Source organism: Dromaius novaehollandiae, chromosome 2 (assembly GCF_036370855.1).
Source record: "Dromaius novaehollandiae isolate bDroNov1 chromosome 2, bDroNov1.hap1, whole genome shotgun sequence".
Lineage (NCBI taxonomy): Eukaryota > Metazoa > Chordata > Aves > Casuariiformes > Dromaiidae > Dromaius > Dromaius novaehollandiae.
Window position 1 is genome coordinate 94,057,793 of NC_088099.1, and position 20,555 is coordinate 94,078,347.

Genomic DNA, 20,555 nt, shown 5'->3' on the forward strand with positions numbered 1-20,555 from the left:
CCAGCCGCGGGAAGGTGGTAGTCGCGGTCACTTTTGAGCGTATCAGACTCAGGCCCGTGCTCACCGCGGGTGCTGATGTGGGGCAGCTGCTCGCAAAGCCAGCGCGGCCCCCGGGGGCTGTTGCAGCGGGCGCCGCCGCCCCTCCCCCTCTGCGCCGGCCGTTAACGGCTGCCCCGAGCCCCCCGCAGCCACCGCCCGGCCGCGAGGAGGCGGTGCCGGCCGGCGGCAGCGCCCCCGGGAGAGGCGGGGGGCCCCGCTGCGAAGCCGTCTCCCGGCGGCACCTGCACCCGCGCCGCCGGGAGAGCGGCCGCCTCCGTGCCCCCGGCGGCAGGCGGCGCTCCGCTCCCAGCGCTCGGCGTTTTGGCGGGCGGCGGAGCGGAGCCGGGCGCCGAGGCGGTCCGGAGGGAGCGAGGCGAAGCTCCGTGCCGCCAGCTGCAGCGCGGCAGCGATGGAGCCGGGAGCCCCCGGCGCCCACCCCGTCCCAGCGCCGCGGGGCGGAGGCAGCGCCTGAGGTGAGTGAGGCGAGCGCGGAGGGGCGGACGCGGAGCCGAGGAGGGGCAGGGGCGCCGCGGCTGGGGGCAGGGCCCGGGCTGGGGCTTCCCTTCCCGCCCGAGGCTCTCTGGCAGGAACTTGGCTGCTGGCGGGCGGCGTCCGCGGCTAACTTTGCGGAGGCGCCGCTCCCTGGAGCGGCGCGCCGGAAAGGGGCAGAAACTTTGGGCGACGCGAGCCACAGCTTGGCGGCGGCTCCGGCCGGTGCCCCGGGAGCCGCCTTGTCTCGGCCGCTGCTCGCCGGGCCGAAGCTGCCCGCGGTGCCCGGCGCCGCCTTCCCGCCCGGCCCGGCCCGTGGGCGGCGGGGGTGCGGTGCCTGCGGGAGAGTCGGCGGCGTTTGGGTCTGACTTGTGAAAGCGGCCCTTATCGCCCCCTCGCAGAAGCTGGCCGTGCGCTTTGGCGTGTCGCTGCGCTTCGGAGCCTCGCGCCGTGCCGTTTGGGCGCCCGCCGAGTTCCCGGGTGCTTCTCGGGAGCCGCACAGAATTAAATCTTTAGTCAGCTTTTAACATCCGCTAAATAATATTTATAAGTGATACGATTATGAGTTTCAGTTTGGATCCTGAGCAGAATTTGTTCTGAGTATGCACATAGTCGTGTTTAATGTTTGTTAGAGGTGTTACTAAAAATCTGAGTGTTGACATATTCTCAGTAAGATCAGACCATCAGTTGTGAAGGCTTATCAGGGTCTGTCTGATTCACAACTAAACCAAACAGGTTTAATACACCACCTTCAGCCCTAGCCCTGAAAACGGGCTGAGGTTTCTCCTGAGAAAGAAGATTCTTGTCTATAAGACCTCTGATGACCTTGATGTCTTGTAATGTTTTTTTTTCTGAAGAGGTAAGCGCTCCTTCTCGTGCAGTGTTTGTTCCAGAGTTACTTTTGCAAGCAAAATATTTTATTGCATCTCTCCCTCCAGGGGAAGATTGGCCCGATCCATTTAATAATAATAATTAAAAAAAAAAAAAAGCAAACTTCCACCTGAGAGTGTATTTTTGGTACAGCCTGCAGCACCAAAATTATTCCAGAAGGCAAGGTATCTTTCTAGTCTGTTTGCCCACCCCTGACTGATTGCATGGTTCTGAGATTACTTAAGGATGACCTTCAAAAAAAGAAAGGGAGGTTTGCTCAGACAAATCTCAAACCTCTTTTATTCGCTTTTCTGAAGGCTAAAACAAACAAGTAGAACATTTGTAAGGAAACCTATGACTGAATATTCAGCACTTCCCTTTGAGTAAAAGCTGATGGAAGTTCACAGTTCACATGGATACTGGAAAGGTTTCTAGTCAAGCACAAAAGATCAGGTCTGGTACTGTTAAAGTGTAAAATGAATGAAATAGGGGAGAAGGGGATAGTACTTTTTATATACTATATAAAAGTAGTCCAAAACCAGGGAAACTGCCTCTGATCTTTTTTTTTTTCCAGGTTACTGTTGTTTTGGCTGTTTAATCAGTGTGTCAGCTTCTATGAAAACTCAAGACTTCTGCCTTTTTAAAATGTTAACAATGTCACTAAATATTTCCAGGCTGTATGTATCGGACACATTGCTCCACTTGTTAGATTAAAGCCGTTTGGCCTTGCGCCTCTGGTCTTGTGCCTAATAATACATCTTGGGAAAACTGCATTCACTGTCAATAAATGTCTGTCATCTCTTAGGACTTAATTATAAAATGATTTAAAACAGCACAAAAAAGAAACATCCAGCTCAGCTTTTATTGTGATATAACCCTGTGTATGAATAACTCTCACAGTGCCCTGATGTATCAGCTGTGCCTCTATGAACAAAGCCCTGCTTTCTTTATGCATCTTCAGTTTCAAAGCCTTAAAATGTATGGGTTCATTTTTTCTCTCTCTTCTAACAATTCTGTGTTGTTAAAGCAGATGAGAGAACAGTTGCCTTTCTTCACTGAACAAGGTGCTCGAGTAGGACTATAACATCTTCAGATGCTTCTCAGCTTTCCTGTTTCTTTCTTGTTTTGTTTGATTCTGGGAGAAATTACTTCAAGTGCCTGACAAGGATTTCAGGACAGTCTACGAGATTGTTCCCAGACCATCCATCTGGCTTCTCCCACCGAATCCAGTACTGGCTGGAGAAGAGCTTCGAAGATCTAGCCAGTGTGGGATGGATTCTTATAAGCTGTGGAAATGATCTGTAAAATTCAGAACTAAATCTGTAGCACAAGACCTTTTTACTTGGAGGAGCTAGTGCTGGAAAAGCTGCTGGGAACTAACAGTACAGTAGCTAACCTGCAGTAACATCATGCACCAGGCACTGTTGGTACCAAGTATGAGTATCCAGATGGTGAGTTATTCCTGAACAAGTATTGTCCCCTGAACTCTCAGCATAGCTTTCTCCTCATTAACTTCTGTGTAGACAACTCTGATTGTTTTGAGCTCCTGGCAGACTGGGGAAAAGACAGAGTTGGATGTGATCACTGTGTCCTCAGATTGTTTGCAAGGCAGGAAGGGAGGCAGCATTTTAAGACTGAAGAGATGATAAAAATAATTTTTCAATTTTAATGTTATTAAGAGAAGAAACAAAAAAAAAAAGGAGGTAGTGAGAGCTCTAAGCAATGTCTTCTAAAGGTCTAAGTGATTGAGGGGGCTTTGTCCTACTTTAAAAGTGACATAGGCACATAGGACCAGATTTTTAAATTTGTAATACAGATAAACCTTAGTAGGGGGTTCAAAAACTTTGTCATGCATACGTAGGTGAAGTGCATCCAGATTATTTCCTCTCAAATTTTTTGTCGCTCTATTAAAAAATACCTAGCCAGAACTGATGTGTTATCTCTTTAAATATTCCACGTGCTTTGCATTATATTGAGTATCTTATTTGCTTAATTAAGACATCAGTTTTGAGTTATGCGACTTGCGCATTTCCCTGCTGAGATTAATGTCTTCATCAAACTATTACTACGCCTTTTATAATCAGTAGACCTTAATGCTTTGTTTGTGTCAGTCAGGCATTTTTTAAGTACCTATTAATTAAACTTGACAACTTCAAGTTACTTGGTATAATTTCCTGGTGAGTTATGATTTGTATTCTTGTTCTGTACCGTACCTGAATCTATTCCTGTTTCAGCAAGCAGTTTAACCATACAAATAGTCAGACTCTGCTGCCTCTATTCCTCTTATGTAATATCTTATCCTATGAAAGACCTTTTCACTGCTCCTCACTTGTCTTTTTCTGATGGGACTAAGATACTAAGGCAAACTGAGATACTGAGCAGTGTGGTTAAATGGGCAGAACTGAGATAAAAAATAACATTTTTTTAAAGACTCCAGCTCTAGTCATCCAGGCTGATGCAGGGTAAACGCTCTGTGGCTGTCTGTGCCTTCCTCCTGACTTGTCAGCCGAGAATGGGCAGAAGCTCCCCTTGTTACTTATGATTAGAGAGGGGGCCAGAGTCCTACTGCTTTCTTAATATTGTCCTTCTGCCCTTACCAAATAAAAAGTCATCTGTGATGTCTTACTAAAAGCTAATGTGCTTTAGGGTAAGTGCTTTACATTTAATAGGTGCATGTACTCTCCGAAGAGCAATTTCTGGAGCATTATTCTTCCTATTAAATATTAAAAATCATCTGTATTTTCTTTCTTTTCTCTCATCCTGAAAAAGATGAGAAGCATACAACTTCCCAGCTTCTTAACATGAATTGATATCTCTGATAACTGTTCAGGTTTTACCAACAAATTTGCCATTTCATAACCATATTCATGATAAAAATCTAAAACTTTAAAGCAAATCAGAACTTTGTGATATTTTTTTTCCTAGTGACAGGAAACTAACAGAAGAGTTTAATATTACTTTAATTGAATCAAGTCTGTTTAATGCGTTCCTACTCTTGAGTGGCTGAAGTGCCGAATGATCTCCTTCTCTTTGTCTTTCAGGAGTCTAAATAATTGAATTAAAAATAGGATAATTAAAACTGGTAACTGCAATGCCAGCTGTTGGGAATCATAAACATAATACCACTATTTATACAGGGTATCTGCACAAATAATGGTTCTCCTTGCTCTGTACTACTTGGTTAACCAACACCTTTCATTTTCTCAGCTGTCTTGGTAGCATGATGAAGTTTGTTAGAAAAGAGGGAGCTAAATAAACCATGTTAGATTAATGCTCTATCCAAAAGGCAGGAGATATAATCAATATCAGACAAATGGGAAAGAGCATGGACATTAAAAAGGAAAAAAACTTGTACTCAAGCTTCTAAAAATATTAAAGCAACAGAGATTAAACAAAAACAAAGCATTAAAACCACATCTTTTCAGTGTCCTTTCAAAAGGTGAAGAATTACACATGCCAGTGATTATTGAGATTACTCTAGAGCCTTCTTTTTCAAAACTTTGTGTTTCTTGAAGAAACAAGCACTGTTTAGATTGAGATGGCACCCACAAAAAGCACTTTGTAAAGATTAATGTTGGGGTTTTCTTGACGGTTCAGTCAGAACCAGTTGTCTCAGCCTTCTATTAATGGTTCCATTAGTAGAATAGACTGATAACAGCTGGAATAACAGGTCACTTCTAACCTTGTCTGAGTTGAGTGGGTGCTGCCTTGGGCCATGATGCCTGCAGGTCTCCCTTTGGTGAGTGGGAGCTCCAGAGGAACAGCTGTGGGCATACTGGTAAGATTCTTCTCAACCCGAACTGGGCATCAGGGCCAGTGCCCACTACAGCTCTTTCCCTTCCTCCCCAGATGGAAAGGGGAGCTCACAAATAATATGTTGGCTTTGCTTGATATGCCTAGGGTTTGAGCATGGTCCTCTGGGAACTTTTGAGAGGAATGGTGAATGTATTTATTTTCTGAGAAGAGCCAGCCTGAATACATGTATCTTTTGCCATCCTGTGTTGTGGGGTTTTTCTCCTTTCCAAACATTTCTAGTCAGACATGGTATTGGAATGAGCTGAAAATGAGGGTTTCTCAGATGTGCGGTAAAGCAGGCATCACATGTGTTGACTGTGAAGCAAGTTTCTCAAATGTGTCATCATTTTATGCACATTTACCCTGTTGTCTGAATTAAAAGGCATCTGTAATATGAAAATGGGTAGAGAGAGACCGGACAGACAAAGAGAAGAAGTAAAAATCAATTTTAGCATAAATCATCCTCCAGGGATTTGGCACAGCTGTAAGAATAATTGTGTGCCAAACTTTGTACCTCTGAAAATTATCCTTATGGTATTTTCCAGTCTAACTCATTTCTGAATCTTTGGGAGTTTATTCTGTTCAGGATGAACAGAACCGGATCCTGAACTGGAAGTTCATTCCTACCCATTATTTTTTTTTCTCAGATTAGAACTGAACCTAAGCTGTAACTTTTAAATCTGTGTCACACCAATCAAGGAAAATACTTTTTGGTTACTAGTTTGACAGAGAGAGGTATCTCTTAAGATAGATCTGCTTACTGTGGTGGCTGTTTGAACTGGTGAGAATTTGCAGCATCTCGGGCTCCTTCTCTGACCTCCTCCTCCCCCTCCGTCTCCACTGGCCCTGTGGCTCACCCTGCTGTGGAGCTCCAGCCCTGGTCTCTGTTCATGATACTGCTGCTGTTTCACAGGCCCTAGCCGGGCACACTTGGGAGTGGATGTATTGTGAATCTGTCCCAACTGGACTATAACAGAGCTGCTTCTAGCAAGAGAGGGCTAGCCATGTGTTGGGTCCTCTTCTCCACTGGTGCTGCCAGCAGCAGCTGGTGAGAGCCTGCAGCATGCTGCCTGCTGAAGCGCCCCACGGCAGTGCTTGGGCAGCACGAGTGGCTGTGTTTCCATGACTCTCCAGCTTTGGTTCAGCACGGGTGGGCGAACTTGGGAGCACTCTGCCTGTTCTTGATTAAATTTCCCCGCTGCCTGTCTCTCACTTCCAGGGCAGCACAGCCCCTTAGCACTATGTGTTAGGCTTACTTAGGGAGAAGCTAGGCTGTGACAGAGAATCGGGGTATGTGTGCTGAAGCCGTCTGCGTGATCCTTTCCAGATTTAAATATTACCTATACTGACATGAATTGATTTGAACTGATTGAAATGGGTTTGGGATTACCAAGCTGTTATTGGCCTGAGCTGGAACAACTTCAGTCACAGCTAAACTCAGAACTTTTTTCCAGTTAGTGTTACTTGAGCTGTAACAATATTTGATGTTTTGGTTTTATTGGATGAGTCATAATATCAGAACACCAACAGCAATATTCCGAAGTGTATGTGGTTTTTGACCATACAAAGAATGTAAATTAAGGAAGGAGAAGATGCATGATGTCCTTTCATGAGTTGAGGTCATGTTGCTTGTATGGGTGATATGAAGGAATGTCAGCCAGGAGTCTGGCATGCTGTCAGAAATTGATTACCAGGCTGATTGACAGATATATTTTTTTAATGTGTGGAAAAATGTACATTTGTTTTTTTATATTTCCAAAAACAGAGCCATCCTGCTTTGGAAATGAGATCAAAACAATTGCCAGGGAAAATGCATCATAAATACTAGAGAACAGTGAAAAGGTCAAAATACATAATAGGATAAAGGATAGACTGAGCCTGAGGAAGATGAGGGTTGTTGAACTTGGAGCGAAGTGCAAGAACCTTAGGTACTCCGGGCTGAGCAGACTGTGATGGACAGCAGGAGAAACACTTGTTTTCCTTCAGAAAATCAGTGCAATTTTTCATTTAGTAAAGCCAGGAAGCCAGAGCCTCCATGGAGAATCAGCGATCATAATATAAAGTCATTCAACAAAACTCTGAGTGAAACCCAAGGCTCTTTAGTTTAGAGCTTTTCAAATATTATTCCAAGGCTCCTTTTTCTGTGAGGGTCTGTGTGGGTTAGGATTCTACTTTATTCTGACCTGCTAGAATGAAATTTTTATTTGGCTCTCAAGAATGACTTCTCTTTCCTCATGGACTGCCTTTGATAATGTTTTGAATTAAGGAGGAAATATATCAAAAAGCAGATATTTCCCAGGACATAGAACACACATTCTCAGAAGTTTTAGTTTGTAATTCAGACATCTGAAATGATTCCTTTTGGAATGCACTGTAAAGTGCTTCTAGTTAATGAAGATTATGATGCACCATCAGGATTGTTAGAATCTTTCCTTATTTCATGCTTCCTTTTCTTCTCTTATTTCTTTTCCTGTAGTGAATTTGCAGTTGTATTCTGATGGAGGAGACCTGCTATCTCTCTCCACAGAAAGGCTAGTACCACTTTGTTACCATTACTGGCCTGTTTGCCAGCTTTTGAGGCTGCATGACATTGTTTAGCTGAACTGTTTAATCGGTTATGATAATGCACGTTGACCTAGTTCAAAGCTTACCCTACTGTTCAGAGCAGCAACTGATCTTACTTGCCTGCTGTTAGCAGACCTAAACAATCAGTGAAAGCGCAAGAGGCTGCCTTCAGGTTTCAGTTGAGCAGGTATGCTCACTTTGAATGATGTCATTTATACGATGGCTCTCAGTACCCACATGTACAGGTTAAAATTTTGACTCTGCTTTGTGTAATTTCAGAGACAGTCCTTGTGGAAGTAGTCACGTTTCTATTTTCAAAGTGTTAGCACCAAGCGAAGTTTCATGTGTGCGAGCTTACATGGGCCTATCTTCTCCTAGTTGTAATTCAGTTGAACTTGGGCTCATTGATTAAGGGAAAGTCACAATACCCTAACAACACATTAGGGATCTCTCTACTCTTCAACCTACAAGAAGGTGGGAACAATTCCAGTCATTCCAGTTCTAGGTATAGTTGAGTTGCTCTAGGTTCTGTACCTAGGAGAGTTTTCTTGCAGTGTGCCTGTCGTTCATCTTGTCAAGTTCATTTATTTAGGCCTGCCTTTGAGCTCTATTTTTTTTTTTTTTAATGTTACTAGATATCTGTAAAGTTATCAGAAGTGGTTCAAGAGGGACTTTATGACACTAAAACCCATAAAAACCTTTGAAAATATATATGGATAAGAGAAGTTAATCAGGGTTATGTACAAAGGAAAGAAATAAGCATTTGAAATGTCTTCTATTGATTGTGAAGTGAAAGGTTAGGTCCACAGGAGCTCAGAAATACAGTATGCCCAACCTTATTTTTATTGGCATCAGAGTAGGAGCAGTATACCCTCCACTCTTTTGAGAGCCCCAGCAATTGATGCTGCAGATGGAATCTTCCTTTTTGTGTGTATATTCTTCAATGTAAATGTCACTAAAATATTTCTGTTTAGCATTAAATTTAGTATTTCCCTAAATCCCTTATTCTGAGTTCAGCCTATCTTGGTGGCTTTCCGAAGCTTCCTGCTGTGGAGGCTTTCTCTGACTGAGAAAGGGCTTGAATTTGTTCTGGAGGCTTTTGATTAAGGGCTCAGCAATGGAAGCAATTCCTGGCTAGATGGCAGGGGAATGTTCTTGGCTGTGTTGATGCAAGTCAAAGGAGCCTGTCCAGATTTACATTGGTATAAATGAGAGTACATCTCAGGCCTAGAAGTTTGTTCTTCCATTTCTTTGTACTTGTACTGTACTCTATAATACTAATCCAGGACTGTGAGGGTTTTGACTCTGTCATCCTTGGGCCAAGTTAGGATGTGGTTTCTGATTTCCTCTTTTTCTAACTTTAAAATTAAAAATTTGTGAAAATCACTTACATTCAGTGTCTGATCCTGCCAAATTTTAATCTTAATGACTAATTCTTGTTCACGCAAATAATCCTACTGAATAGACTGGTGGTCTTAAGTGAATATGGACTCTGTAAGTAAGGGGTTGCAAGAATGGGTCCTTATAGAACATGTAAAACCTTGTATTTATCAAATCTCACACATTCTAATTACTAGTTCGCAGTTCCTATGCTTTGTCATGTTATTAAGTGTGGTGAATCATTTTTAATAGCTGTTGTATTTGTCTAGAAGCTCTGATAGCTTCTGTGGTAGACTGTGACAAATAACACCTGTTCAGATTCTTTACAAGCATAAGTGCATACTTCTAAAAAATACACGTTTTTGTTTCATATCAAACATGACCCCTTATGCAACAATTTACTATAATTATAAATGCTAGATTTTTTCTTTTTTTTTCTCCTTTAAAATTGTCTAGAATTCATTTATTCCCCATAAGAAGGGATACTCCTTCAGCTTAAATGAGAGAAGACCAAAATATCTGAGACCCATACTTCAGTATATTTTAATGAACTGGGTTAATTGAGCTACTTTTTTTTTTTTTTTTTTAATAAGTGTTTTAAGGGGGCCATATTGCTACCTGCAGTCTGAAAAACAGAAGTTGAATGAGGATTTGTCAGATATAATGGTAGCAGCCTGATTCTTCTTTGAAGCCTTTGGAGTCAGCGTTTGCCTGGGCTTTCCTTTTCTCCTTGGTTGAGAAGCTTTTTCTAGGCGTGGTTAATGATCAAAGAGAGTTGGTGACATGATTTTCTTTTTTGCCTGCCTTTTCCTCCTTGTGTCCTTTGTTCTGATATTTCAAGTTTGAATATCTTTGCAAAAAGGACAGTGTTTAATTGTTCTTCTTTTACCCCTCAACGTATGGGCAAATTAACCAATTATACCCATAAACTAAGGATACTGTTTATTGCAGAAAGATAAAACAAGCACACAGAGTGAGACAAACAGTAAGCTCAAATAATGGTGTGTGCAGTGGTGGGCTGTGCAGATTAATACCTGTTTGACTCTGATTGTATCTCCCTCGAAGAAATAAAGAAGCAGCAGTAACTTAGACAAGATAGATTTCATCTTTCTGTCCAATTCTCTTCACTGCTATCACTTCAGAGATTTCCGCAGGGTCCTGGCACGGTACGCTGCAGTCCTTGCCTTGAACTTTGTCACAAAAGCTGTATGAGGCCAATAATGACCTACTTAACAGAACTTTGATAGCTCTTTCCTTTTCAATTTGCCTGGGAACCTTCCTTAACTCAACCAACCTCAACTGCAGGCAGAACTGTTGAGGATACAGGGTACAGATCTCAGAGGAATTCACAGAAATAATTTGCAATCCTGACAGCAGTATTTTCTTAATTATCTTTTTCCATGAATCTTGAGAACCCACTGGAGTATATCAGTTTATACCACTCTTGGCATTCTCAAAAGTGGACCATTATTAAAAAGAAAAAGTGATCGTACCACAGAATGATTCTGCTCTACAATTTTAAAGTTATTCTTTGCATCACTGGAGATTTCAGTGCAAAATAATGAAGCAAGAGAAACAGCTGCAGTTATATTAAATAGGATAAAAAGATTTAAAAGAAATCAGACCTCTTATTTTCAGAATGTAAACCAAAATGCAATGTTTGGGTCCAGGAGCAAACTGCCCCTAAGGGCAAGATGTGTCATTATTGTATGTTATGAAATTCCTTGAACCTCCTAGTGAACTGTCTTCTGGCAGCCACTGATCTCTTCCATCCTGTTTCTGTTTGAGAGCTACTAAGAGAGGTCTGGCTTTGAGCCATTCATTGCTGGAATTTCAGATGGCCATCAAATGTATTCAGGTAGACATAATATATGCATAATAATCCACATTCACTAAAATGAGAAACTAATGTAAAATTATACACTGATATTTGGACTTAAAATGATACCAAGTCACTGTAGAACAACACTATACAGGTTGTTTATCCATATGTTTGGCATCACTTTCAGTCCTCAGACTGAACATATCTTATGTCATGAACATAAAGAGCAAGATACATCTGCATTCACTTGAGGGTTGATAGCTGTCTTTCCCCAAAGAGCCATCTAAAGTCACCAGCTGCGTGTTCTTTATAGACCTAGGGCTATCCCTGAAAAAGTTAGGCTCTGCAATGCCTGACTTTGTCTTCTAAACAGGCTCCTAAGCCCCAGATGCAGTGTCTCTGCTGCTGATACAAGGCACATATGGTACATGAGGATTCCTGACAGAGCCGTTCTGTAACTCTCCAGTCCTGTTCCCCAGCTACTCAGCTTGAGAGTTGCGTAGTGTCCCTTAAATTCTCTACAGCCTGTGCAACTGAGTTGCCTTTCTCTGGAAACCAGAGTACTAGGGAGCATGGGAACAGAGAGGAAAACGGGCAGCTGGACATCTCTGGCATAGATTCAGGATACAGCCAGTATTTGCACCTGGTTGCAGAACACAGAAAGTACTCTCAGACTAGATGCTGTCATTATTACTTGTTATTACTTGTTTACCTCTCAGTGCAGGAGTGTTTCTGAAGCAACACCACATAGCCAAGGCTGAGTCAAAGCTGTGAGCAGGTACCTCCTTGAGTCCCATGAACGCAGACTGGCCTTTCAGGGTAGTTGCCTTCAGTGGTTCTTTGGAAGGATAGAGTTGAGCCTGCTGCTTTGTTTGAAAGCACAGTGAGGTGGGACAACAGTGCCCTTTAGTTGGAAGCATGAGACTAGGAACTAAGTCGCCCTTAGGGATTAAAACCGTATACTTGACATCTAGAGCAATGCACTGAGTCCGGGGGTCCTCTTCAACTCTCGCATTGAAGCTCTGCCACCCATCCTGCAAGACTCTTGGGGCTAAACTGAGAAGGCAAGAGGGAGCCTGATGCTGTGTCCTAGATGTTGGGGCCTGTATGGGTGGTGCTATGTAATTTGCCTTTCATCTAGTGAGAGTGAGGATGAAAGATAATGAATTAATATGATAATGAAATGGGTATCCCTCCACCTCTTCCTTAATTTTATACAAACCAACTGGTAAGTGTTGGAGTGCTAGGAAACAACATGTGGGTTTTCAGAGATCTGAGGATGGCTTTCAAAACATTTTTATGTTGCTTACTCACCCATGTTACATTTCTGCTACGTCAGTGGGTTCTCAACAGCACATCAATAAGTATGATATTAGCACAGTTATGGGTAGGTTTTTGTAGTTATGTAAAAGTAGTTTCACTTATCACTTTTTATTTCCCACCTGCATTTGTGACTGTGTTTCATCTGAGATGCCTGAAAGTTTCTTTGAAGCAAACAACATGGCAGCAATAGAGGCTGTTAATTCCATAGCCCTAAAGGAAACCAAACATTTTTAACAGAAAAGATAAAGCTCAGTAAGGGAATGTGTGCAAGTCAGTCTGGGTGCTTTCTTCTTTGCAGTTGCACTTACTGACTCTGAAATGATCCTAGCTGCTGCTAGCATGTGTTGCCCACCTCTCCTCGGATGGGCAGCCCCTCTGCTTTTGGGGGTCAGAAAAAGGAAGAAGTTTGAGGCTGGTAGTTGTACACCTCACCCCGGCATCTATCCCAGTATTTGTATAGGTGGGTGGCAGGAAAGGGTATGAGAGGAAGAGGTGAGCTGCGTGGAGGCAGCAAGTGATGCCAAAGTCCCTTTGGACGGGAGGACAAGGCGAGGAGGCAGCCAGGGAGATGGTGTGCCATCTGTGACCTGGCATGCCGGACTTGGCTGGAGGGAAGAGTTAGGTGAGGCTGCAACAGGGACATCTTGGCTGGAGCTTTTAGTTCAAGGATTTTTTGAGTATAATAGATGATAAAGTTTATGGCACTCAGGAAGGGCCAGAAGGGCCAGGAACCTAATGGTTGGGTGCAGGGGTTTAGACTTGGCTACAGAAGAAGAGGGACCAAGCTGAAAACAAAATTTGAGTATTATTGCACTAGACAGTCCTGATTCCTTATGGGCATTGGTGTGGTAGAGCCCTTTGAAGAACATATCTTTTCACAGAAGGTACTGCCTAACCCCTCTGATACGCAGTAAAGCTGTTGTTTTGTTACAACACATGTATTACAAGGACAGATTTTAGGCTGGGACTAACAGTTTTAGCTCTTTTCCCACAGCCCCTCTCTCTTGCTCCCATGATGCAGGGGAAGGGAATCAGAACAATGCTATGGCTTCCCCTCCATTTCCCCCATCCCCTCACCCACCCCCCGCTACTCACAAGGAGCCAGAGATGAGATATGATCATATGCAGATCAAGAGTGTCATTTCTCCCCATCAGCTGCCTTGTGTCTTTGGCGTATCCTGTCATGGACCCAGACACAAGCCTGTGTCCCTGTCGTGGCACCTGAGGATGTGTCTGCTTCTTTCAAGGGTGCCTAAATTGCTGAGAATACACGTCAGCACCTTGGGGTGTGAGAAGACACATTAGCCTGCAACTAAATGTCAGTTGTAAAGTACACATAGTTGTGGGGAAGACTGAGTTAGCAGACTGAAGTAGACAGAGTTGACTGTCTCCAGAGGGAGTGTGAGTGAAGGAGGGGCAAACAGCAGGATATGGCAGTTTGGCTCTGGAAAGGGACTGTGCAGTATGGCACCTCCTTATTTAGTGGATCACCTTCCTCCATGGATGCAGGACCATGTGCCCTAACTTTGATTTTGTAAAAATCCTAATTGCTTCCTTGATAACTGAATGGATTTGGTCTGAAAAGCAAGAAACTGAAGGTGGCTTTGGTAGAGGTGTCATCCCCCCCCCCCCCCCACCACCTGCAAAGTGGAAAGACACTTTCAGCTTTAAGGCAAATAACCTATGTTAGAGAAGAATTTTAGGAGGCAGTACACAATGATTTTAGGCCAAACCCTGAGAAAACATTTGGAAAGTGTTTCTGAAGTATCTGAATGCAGAAGAAAGAATGATAAAAGTCTCTTTGCTTTCCTCTTCCCCTGAGCTGGACAAAATCAAAGGAAAATCTTCCCTTAACCATCTTGGAAACATTTGCAGATTGAAGCTTCAAATAACATCTGTTCTCCTACCCTGAAAAATCTGTAGGCAGAGAGGTGAAGCACAGGCAGTAGGAGACTGGGGCATAGTTGGAAGCGGTGAGAAGCTGCATATGGTGTGGCAAGTCAAAGACTTTTTTTCTTTTATGAAACTGCCTAAAGCTCCATCTCATGCTCTGTGAGTCACCTTGAAGAAGTCAGATTGCTGCCATGAGGGGATGAGCAAATGGCAGTAAGTCATTGACATACCTAGAGTGATGTGGCTTGAGTAGAGGCAGAAGGCCGGATGAAAGTGTAACTGAAACTTTGTTTTTATATATATATGGCCCTTATATGTTCAAATCAACATGAAAAATGCCCATTCATTTTCAGATCAAAAATTAGAGCAGGAGATGGACAGAATATTTCCTTAAATTTTGACCTTCCAGCATGTTGGTAATTGGCATGTTTGGAATTAAATCTGGCACGGGATGTCAAGGACAACAAGAAGGGCTTCTTCAAATAAATCAGTAGCAAAAGGAAGACTAGGGAAAATGTGGGCCCCCTGCTGAATGGGGTGGGTGCCCTGGTGATGAAGGATACAGATAAGGCAGTTACTGAATGCCGCCTTTGCTTCAGTCTTTACTGCTAAGGCCAGCCCTCAGGAATCCCAGACCCTGGAGACAAGAGAGAAAGTCTGGAGAAAGGAAGACTTTCCCTTGGTTGAGGAGAATAGGGTTAGAGATCATTTAGGCAAACTTGACACCCACAAATCCATGGGTCCCGATGGGATGTACCCACGAGTGCTGAGGGAGTTGGCAGATGTTATTGCTAGGCCACTCTCAATCAGAACAGGATTGGTGCCCGAGGACTGGAAGAAAGCCAGTGTCACTCCAGCCTTCAAAAGGCAAGGAGGAGGACCCAGGAAACTACAGGCCAGTCAGCCTCACCTCCATCCCTGGAAAGGTGATGGAACAGCTCATCCTGGATGTCATCTCTAAGCATGTGGAGGAAAAGGTGGTCAGGAGTAGTGAACATGGATTCACCAAGGGGAAATCACGCTTAACAAATCTGACAGCCTTCTCTGATGGAATGACTGGGTGGGTAGATGAGGGGAGAGCAGTGGATGTTGTCTGTCTTGACTACAGCAAGGCTTTCGACACTGTCTCCCATAACATCCTCATAGGTAAGCTCAGGGAGTGTGGGTTAGATGAGTGGACAGGGAGGTGAATTGAGAAATGGCTGAATGGCAGAGCTGCAGAGGGTTGTGGTCAGTGGTGCAGAGTCTAGTTGGAAGCCTGTAGCTAGCGGTGTCCCCTGGGGGTCAGTACTGGGTCCAGTCTCATTCAACTTATTCATTAATGACCTGGATGAAGGGAGAGGGCACCCTCAGCAAGTCTGCTGATGACACAAAACTGGGAGGAGTGGCCAATACACCAGAAGGCTGGGCTGCCATTCAGAGGGACCTGGACAGGCTGGAGAGCTGGGTGGAGAGGAACCTCATGAAGGTCAACAAAGGCAAGGGCAGGGTCCTGCACCTAGGGAGGAATAACCCCATGCCCCAGTAGAGGTTGGGGGTTGACCTGCTGGAGAGCAGCTCTGTGGAGAAGGACCAGGGAATCCTGGTGGACAACAAAGTTAACCATGAGCCAGCAATGTGCTTTGTAGGAACAGGGCGGCCAATGGTATCCTGGGGTGCATTAGGAAGAGTGTTGCCAGCAGGTCGAGGAAGATGATCCTCCCCCTCTACTCAGCCCTGGTGAGGCTGCATCTGGAGTACTGTGTCCAATTGTGGGCTTCCCAGTGCAAGAGAGACATGGCACTACTGGAGAGAGTCCGGTGGAGGGCTACAAAGATGATTAGGGGACTGGAGCATCTCTCTCATGAGGAAAGGCTGAGAGAGCTGGGCCTGGTTAGCCTGGAGAAGAGAAGACTGAGAGGGGATCTTATCAATGGATACAAATATCCAGAGGGAGGGTGTCAAGAGGATGGGGCCAGACTCTTTTCAGTGGTGCCCAGCGACAGGACAGGAGGCAACGGGCACAAACTGAAACACAGAAAGTTCCCTCTGAACATGAGGAAAAGCCTCTTTACCGTGAGGGTGACAGAGCACTGGAACAGGTTGCCCTGAGAGGTTGTGGAGTCTCCTTCTCTGGAGATATTCAAAACCTGTTTGGATGCGATCCTGGGCAATGTGCTCTAGGTGACCCTGCTCGAGCAGGGGGGTTGGACTAGATGGTCTCCTGAGGTCCTTTCCAACCTCAGCCACTCTGTGGCTCTGTAATCTGATGCCAAATTTGCAGGCCCCGCCCTCCAGAGGAGAAGTCTTAGAGCTGTACTTGCGTGGTGTATGCAATAGTGCTCATTGAAACAATTTCCAACAGAGAGTCTGGCCTAAAAAAAAATAATTTGTATCCACCTACCTTAGGGAAAGCAGTCAAGTGGTGCAATTTCAGAGTACTTGGTGTATTGTAGAAGTGAGGGGTAGAAGAAAAACTAAGAAAAGTTTGTTTACTTATTGTCTAGGAAAGAGAAGAAAATATGTTATCCCTAGGGGAGGAATACACTTGGTTTCATGGTTTATATAGTATGCCCCAGGTATACTTCTAGGCAGTGAATGGCAGATGGAATAAGCCTAGTTAAGGCTAAGTAAAGATGTGTGCTAAAAGTTTATTACAATCTTCTTGTCAAGGTTGTAGACTGTCCTTATGTCATCTCACACTGGTATTTAATTTCAGCAGACCAAATTTTGAAAGTTTTTAGGAACTGCCAGGAGTATTCAATTGAGATAAATAAATGAAGGAAAAAGATACTGAGAGGAGTTGTGAAGTGCTGACAGATAATTTAGTACACTGCAAGCCTAAGGGTTGTGTGTGCCATCTAGCAGGAAGAAAGGAGCCTAGTAAAAGGAAAGAAATTTGATGTTGCTCTTTATCCTAGAAGGTAAAAAGAGTACATGGAAAGAGGGACACGTGCAAGATTAAAGGTTTCTGTTGCAGATACTTACTGGAAGTTTCAAGCAACTAAATTTGTAGAGTGTAAACAAAAGCAAATGGGAAGATTTAAAGTAACATTTATTAGAAAATAAGGTAACTTACAGGCTTTAAGAACAGGAGTATAAATCAGTAAAACAGAATGACTCTGCAGTAAAGTGTGAATGCACCAATTATGCAGGTTTTTCTTCTTTTTCTGCGAGCTTTTGCACATTCCTAATTTTACAGTAGTCTCTGACCAGATGTATTTTCAATGAATCAGGTGTCATTCTTTTCTTATAGAAACTGCAGATGATTAAAGGGAAACCCTAGCAATAATTTACAACTTTGAAACTTAGCATTTGTTACCTAATATGCAATATCCTCTAGATTAAACAGCCAGATTTTCATCAGGCTTCTGGTTTGTGTGTTTGTATTCATTCAAGTATGAAAAATTTACATCTGAGTGCATAAAGTTGCACTTGAACAGCCATCTGAATAACTGTATAGCTACTTACCCAATATGACTATGTGACCATACTTTTGTGCATACAAAAAAAGAGGCAGTAAAAATATAACCTTAAATATCATTTATTTTTGTCACTGTTTTGATAATTAAAAAGCTATTAGTCATTGCTTATTAAAAGTATTAGGAAAATTCCATTTGTTGACCACGTATTCCCTCTGTGGTAATAGTCACTCACAAATCCTATTGCATTAGTGCACAGAGCAATCAACAAGGATAGTAAACAGCTGCCATCAGTGCACAAATGGTAAATGGAAAGGCAGCACGTACTGCAACTTCTGAAACAAGCACCAAAACCAGTTTGCCATTTGAAAAGATTTAAGCATTGTTTTAAAATCAATTTCAAGGCCTGCGGGGATCAGATTACAATAGCTTTGAAAGTAAGACCTAGACAAATAAATGTCAAATTACTTTTTCCAAAACCCAGCTTCAGTAATCCATAGTCTGTCAGTCTGACTGTAAAAAGCAACTTTGGACTTTCCTGCTTAGATCTGATGGCTAGGAATAATTGGGATGAAGTTCTGTGGTTGAAAACAATTGCAGGGCTGTTTTTTACAACATGACCAAATTTTATGTGATTTATATATGCTATACAGTGTAAAAGTGATTATGCATGTCTCCATGGAAGAGAAAAGGGGTCTTTAATGAGAAGGTGGAACTGACGCATGATGAGTTGATACTGTGAAATGCTTATTTGGGGTGAAAGAGTCTGTAAAATGAGGAAGAGTATATTGCTCTAGTGGAGGATAACATGGCAAGAGAGTGAAGAAACTACTTAAAAAGGAAGCGAGATTTGCCAGATAACGAGAAGCAAAAAAAATCACAGGCAGCTCCTTTGCCTTTTCTTTTTATTATTAGCAGAGTATCAGATAGGAGGCTAATAGCTGAGGGTATTTTATACATGCTTTACTAAAAGAGGAGATCAAGATTTCATTGAGAATATCTGACAGGGAGGTGCTCTATAACAGGTAAGATGCATCCAGGAGAATTTGGAGTGGAAATGCCTGTGAATTCTACACAATTCCTCCCCACTGCCCATCTGGAATGACTTTGCTGGGTGCAGTGGAGCTTTCACTGTTTCAGTCCTTCTACAATGGAAATAAAGCCATTTAGGAGTGTGAGGAAGGGAATGTGAACGAGGATCCCTGTTGTCAATTCATCCACCTTGTCCTCATCTTATCCCTACTATACTGCACTCAGTTTTTAGGAAGGCGCCTGTGTAGTGGGTTTTGAGTCTTTGGTTTCCTTTTTCATCTCATTCAGTGGAACCACACAGGATCCTGTAGGTCTACTGGGGCTGAGGAAGCATTGATTCTGTGTACAAAATACCACAAGTCTGAAAATCTGTCCAGATTTACATGTAAAAACAGCGATGACATTCAACACTCTTCTGTATCCAGAATTAAAATGAGCCTTCTTAATTTAGAGCAAGTAGGCTGTCTGTATTACAAGTCTTTATCTACAATTTGGACATCTTTATTAGCTGTGTATTTATAACACTTTGTGACAATGTGACAAACAGCACAATATACTGGCATTCCAAAATAGGTACCAATTAATGCTTATATGATGTCTGTACATACATGATGAAAAGTAGCTTGCTTTTCTGTCATGGACTGGTGAATTCCATGACCCTGATTTTCCTTTTGCTGTAACAAATTTCAGGTTGTCTCAAGTTGGTGGGAGTACAGCGAATACATAAAACAGAGGCAAGAGGCAAAAGCGTAAGAGCCTAACATATATATTGCAGAATGGGATATTTAGTTGATTAGCTTTACTTATTTTTATGGTTGGGCTTTGTTTTTTGTTTACTATAATGAATGGTAAGATTTCTAGGGTTTGAGGGAAGATTGGCTCTTTTTTGTGTTGTAATTCCTGGAAAATGCAGTTGTGTCTAAAAATCCTTTTCTCTCATCCTACCAGTCTAGGATCAGGAAGGATATTTACTATTTTTAGATGACAACAGGATAGCATTTGGCCAGTACCAGAAGAAGTGACACTAACTGACATTCATTGAGCCTTTCACTGGCTTCTCATTTGCCGTTTGGCTCTTCTTGTACATGTATGTGCCTTAGAAGGAATGCGAGTACTGTCTGAAAGAAAAATCGCAGCCCTCTTGTTGCCTGAGGACTGGCAAGTTTTCTGTAGTGCCATTGTGGGACCAAGGTCTCTCCAAAAACAAGGAGTGTGTTCCATTTTCCAAATTAGGTACACATACGTAGTTATAAACATGCATGTATGTATTTTCAGATGCTTCCCATGATAAGGACCTGTGTATGAACAACACAGGCAATTTGTGTGCATAGTCTGGCTACATGCAAAAACAGTATGTGCAGTGATCACGTTTAACTTAAAAATTAAGGAGTTATGCTCCAAGTATAAAATTGCTAGAACATGTTCAGCTTAGTTAAAACAAGAAGTATTTAGTAAGAAATACACCTGTCTAATGTGATTCTTACAGAAGGCCTCTTCAAGCATAGCCCTTTATTTTAATTACAGGACACTTCAGGTTTGTGCATTACAACACTGTAGAAATCCATTGCTTTGTACTTCTGCTTCGATGAGTATCTTAGCTCCATAGAGAGGGATAAGTTGATCTGCAGTGCTGACTTTTGATGTAAGGGATTCAGTTGCCTAAACATGGCATCGAGTGCTCTTTGAGACGTGCTAGCATATCCTGCCTGACATCCAGCTGTTGTTCCTGGGTCACATCTGCCATCTCCTTTAGGCTATGCCAGGGCATCCCAGATGGCACTAGATGCCACTGTGTGAGTGTCTGACTGGAAACTAATGGGAGCTTGATGACTGCTCTGACGCTTGTTCCTTCCCTGCCTAGCACGCCTGATCTCCATGCTGGAGACCCTGTGAGCGTTTCATGTCTCAGATCTTGTCTGTTATTCCTCTTCTGGTTCAAAAGAGCC

General features: G+C 43.0%; 1 protein-coding gene across 1 annotated transcript in view; it reads left to right on the plus strand.

The window, feature by feature from the left end:
* Nucleotides 1-238: 238 nt before the first annotated feature.
* Nucleotides 239-20,555, plus strand: part of KCNG2 (potassium voltage-gated channel modifier subfamily G member 2) — a 62,498-nt gene continuing 42,181 nt past the window's right edge. Inside the window, exon 1 of the mRNA XM_026115601.2 lies at nucleotides 239-512. The gene's annotated coding sequence lies outside the window, so the exon portion shown is untranslated. The remainder of the gene's footprint in view (nucleotides 513-20,555) is intronic.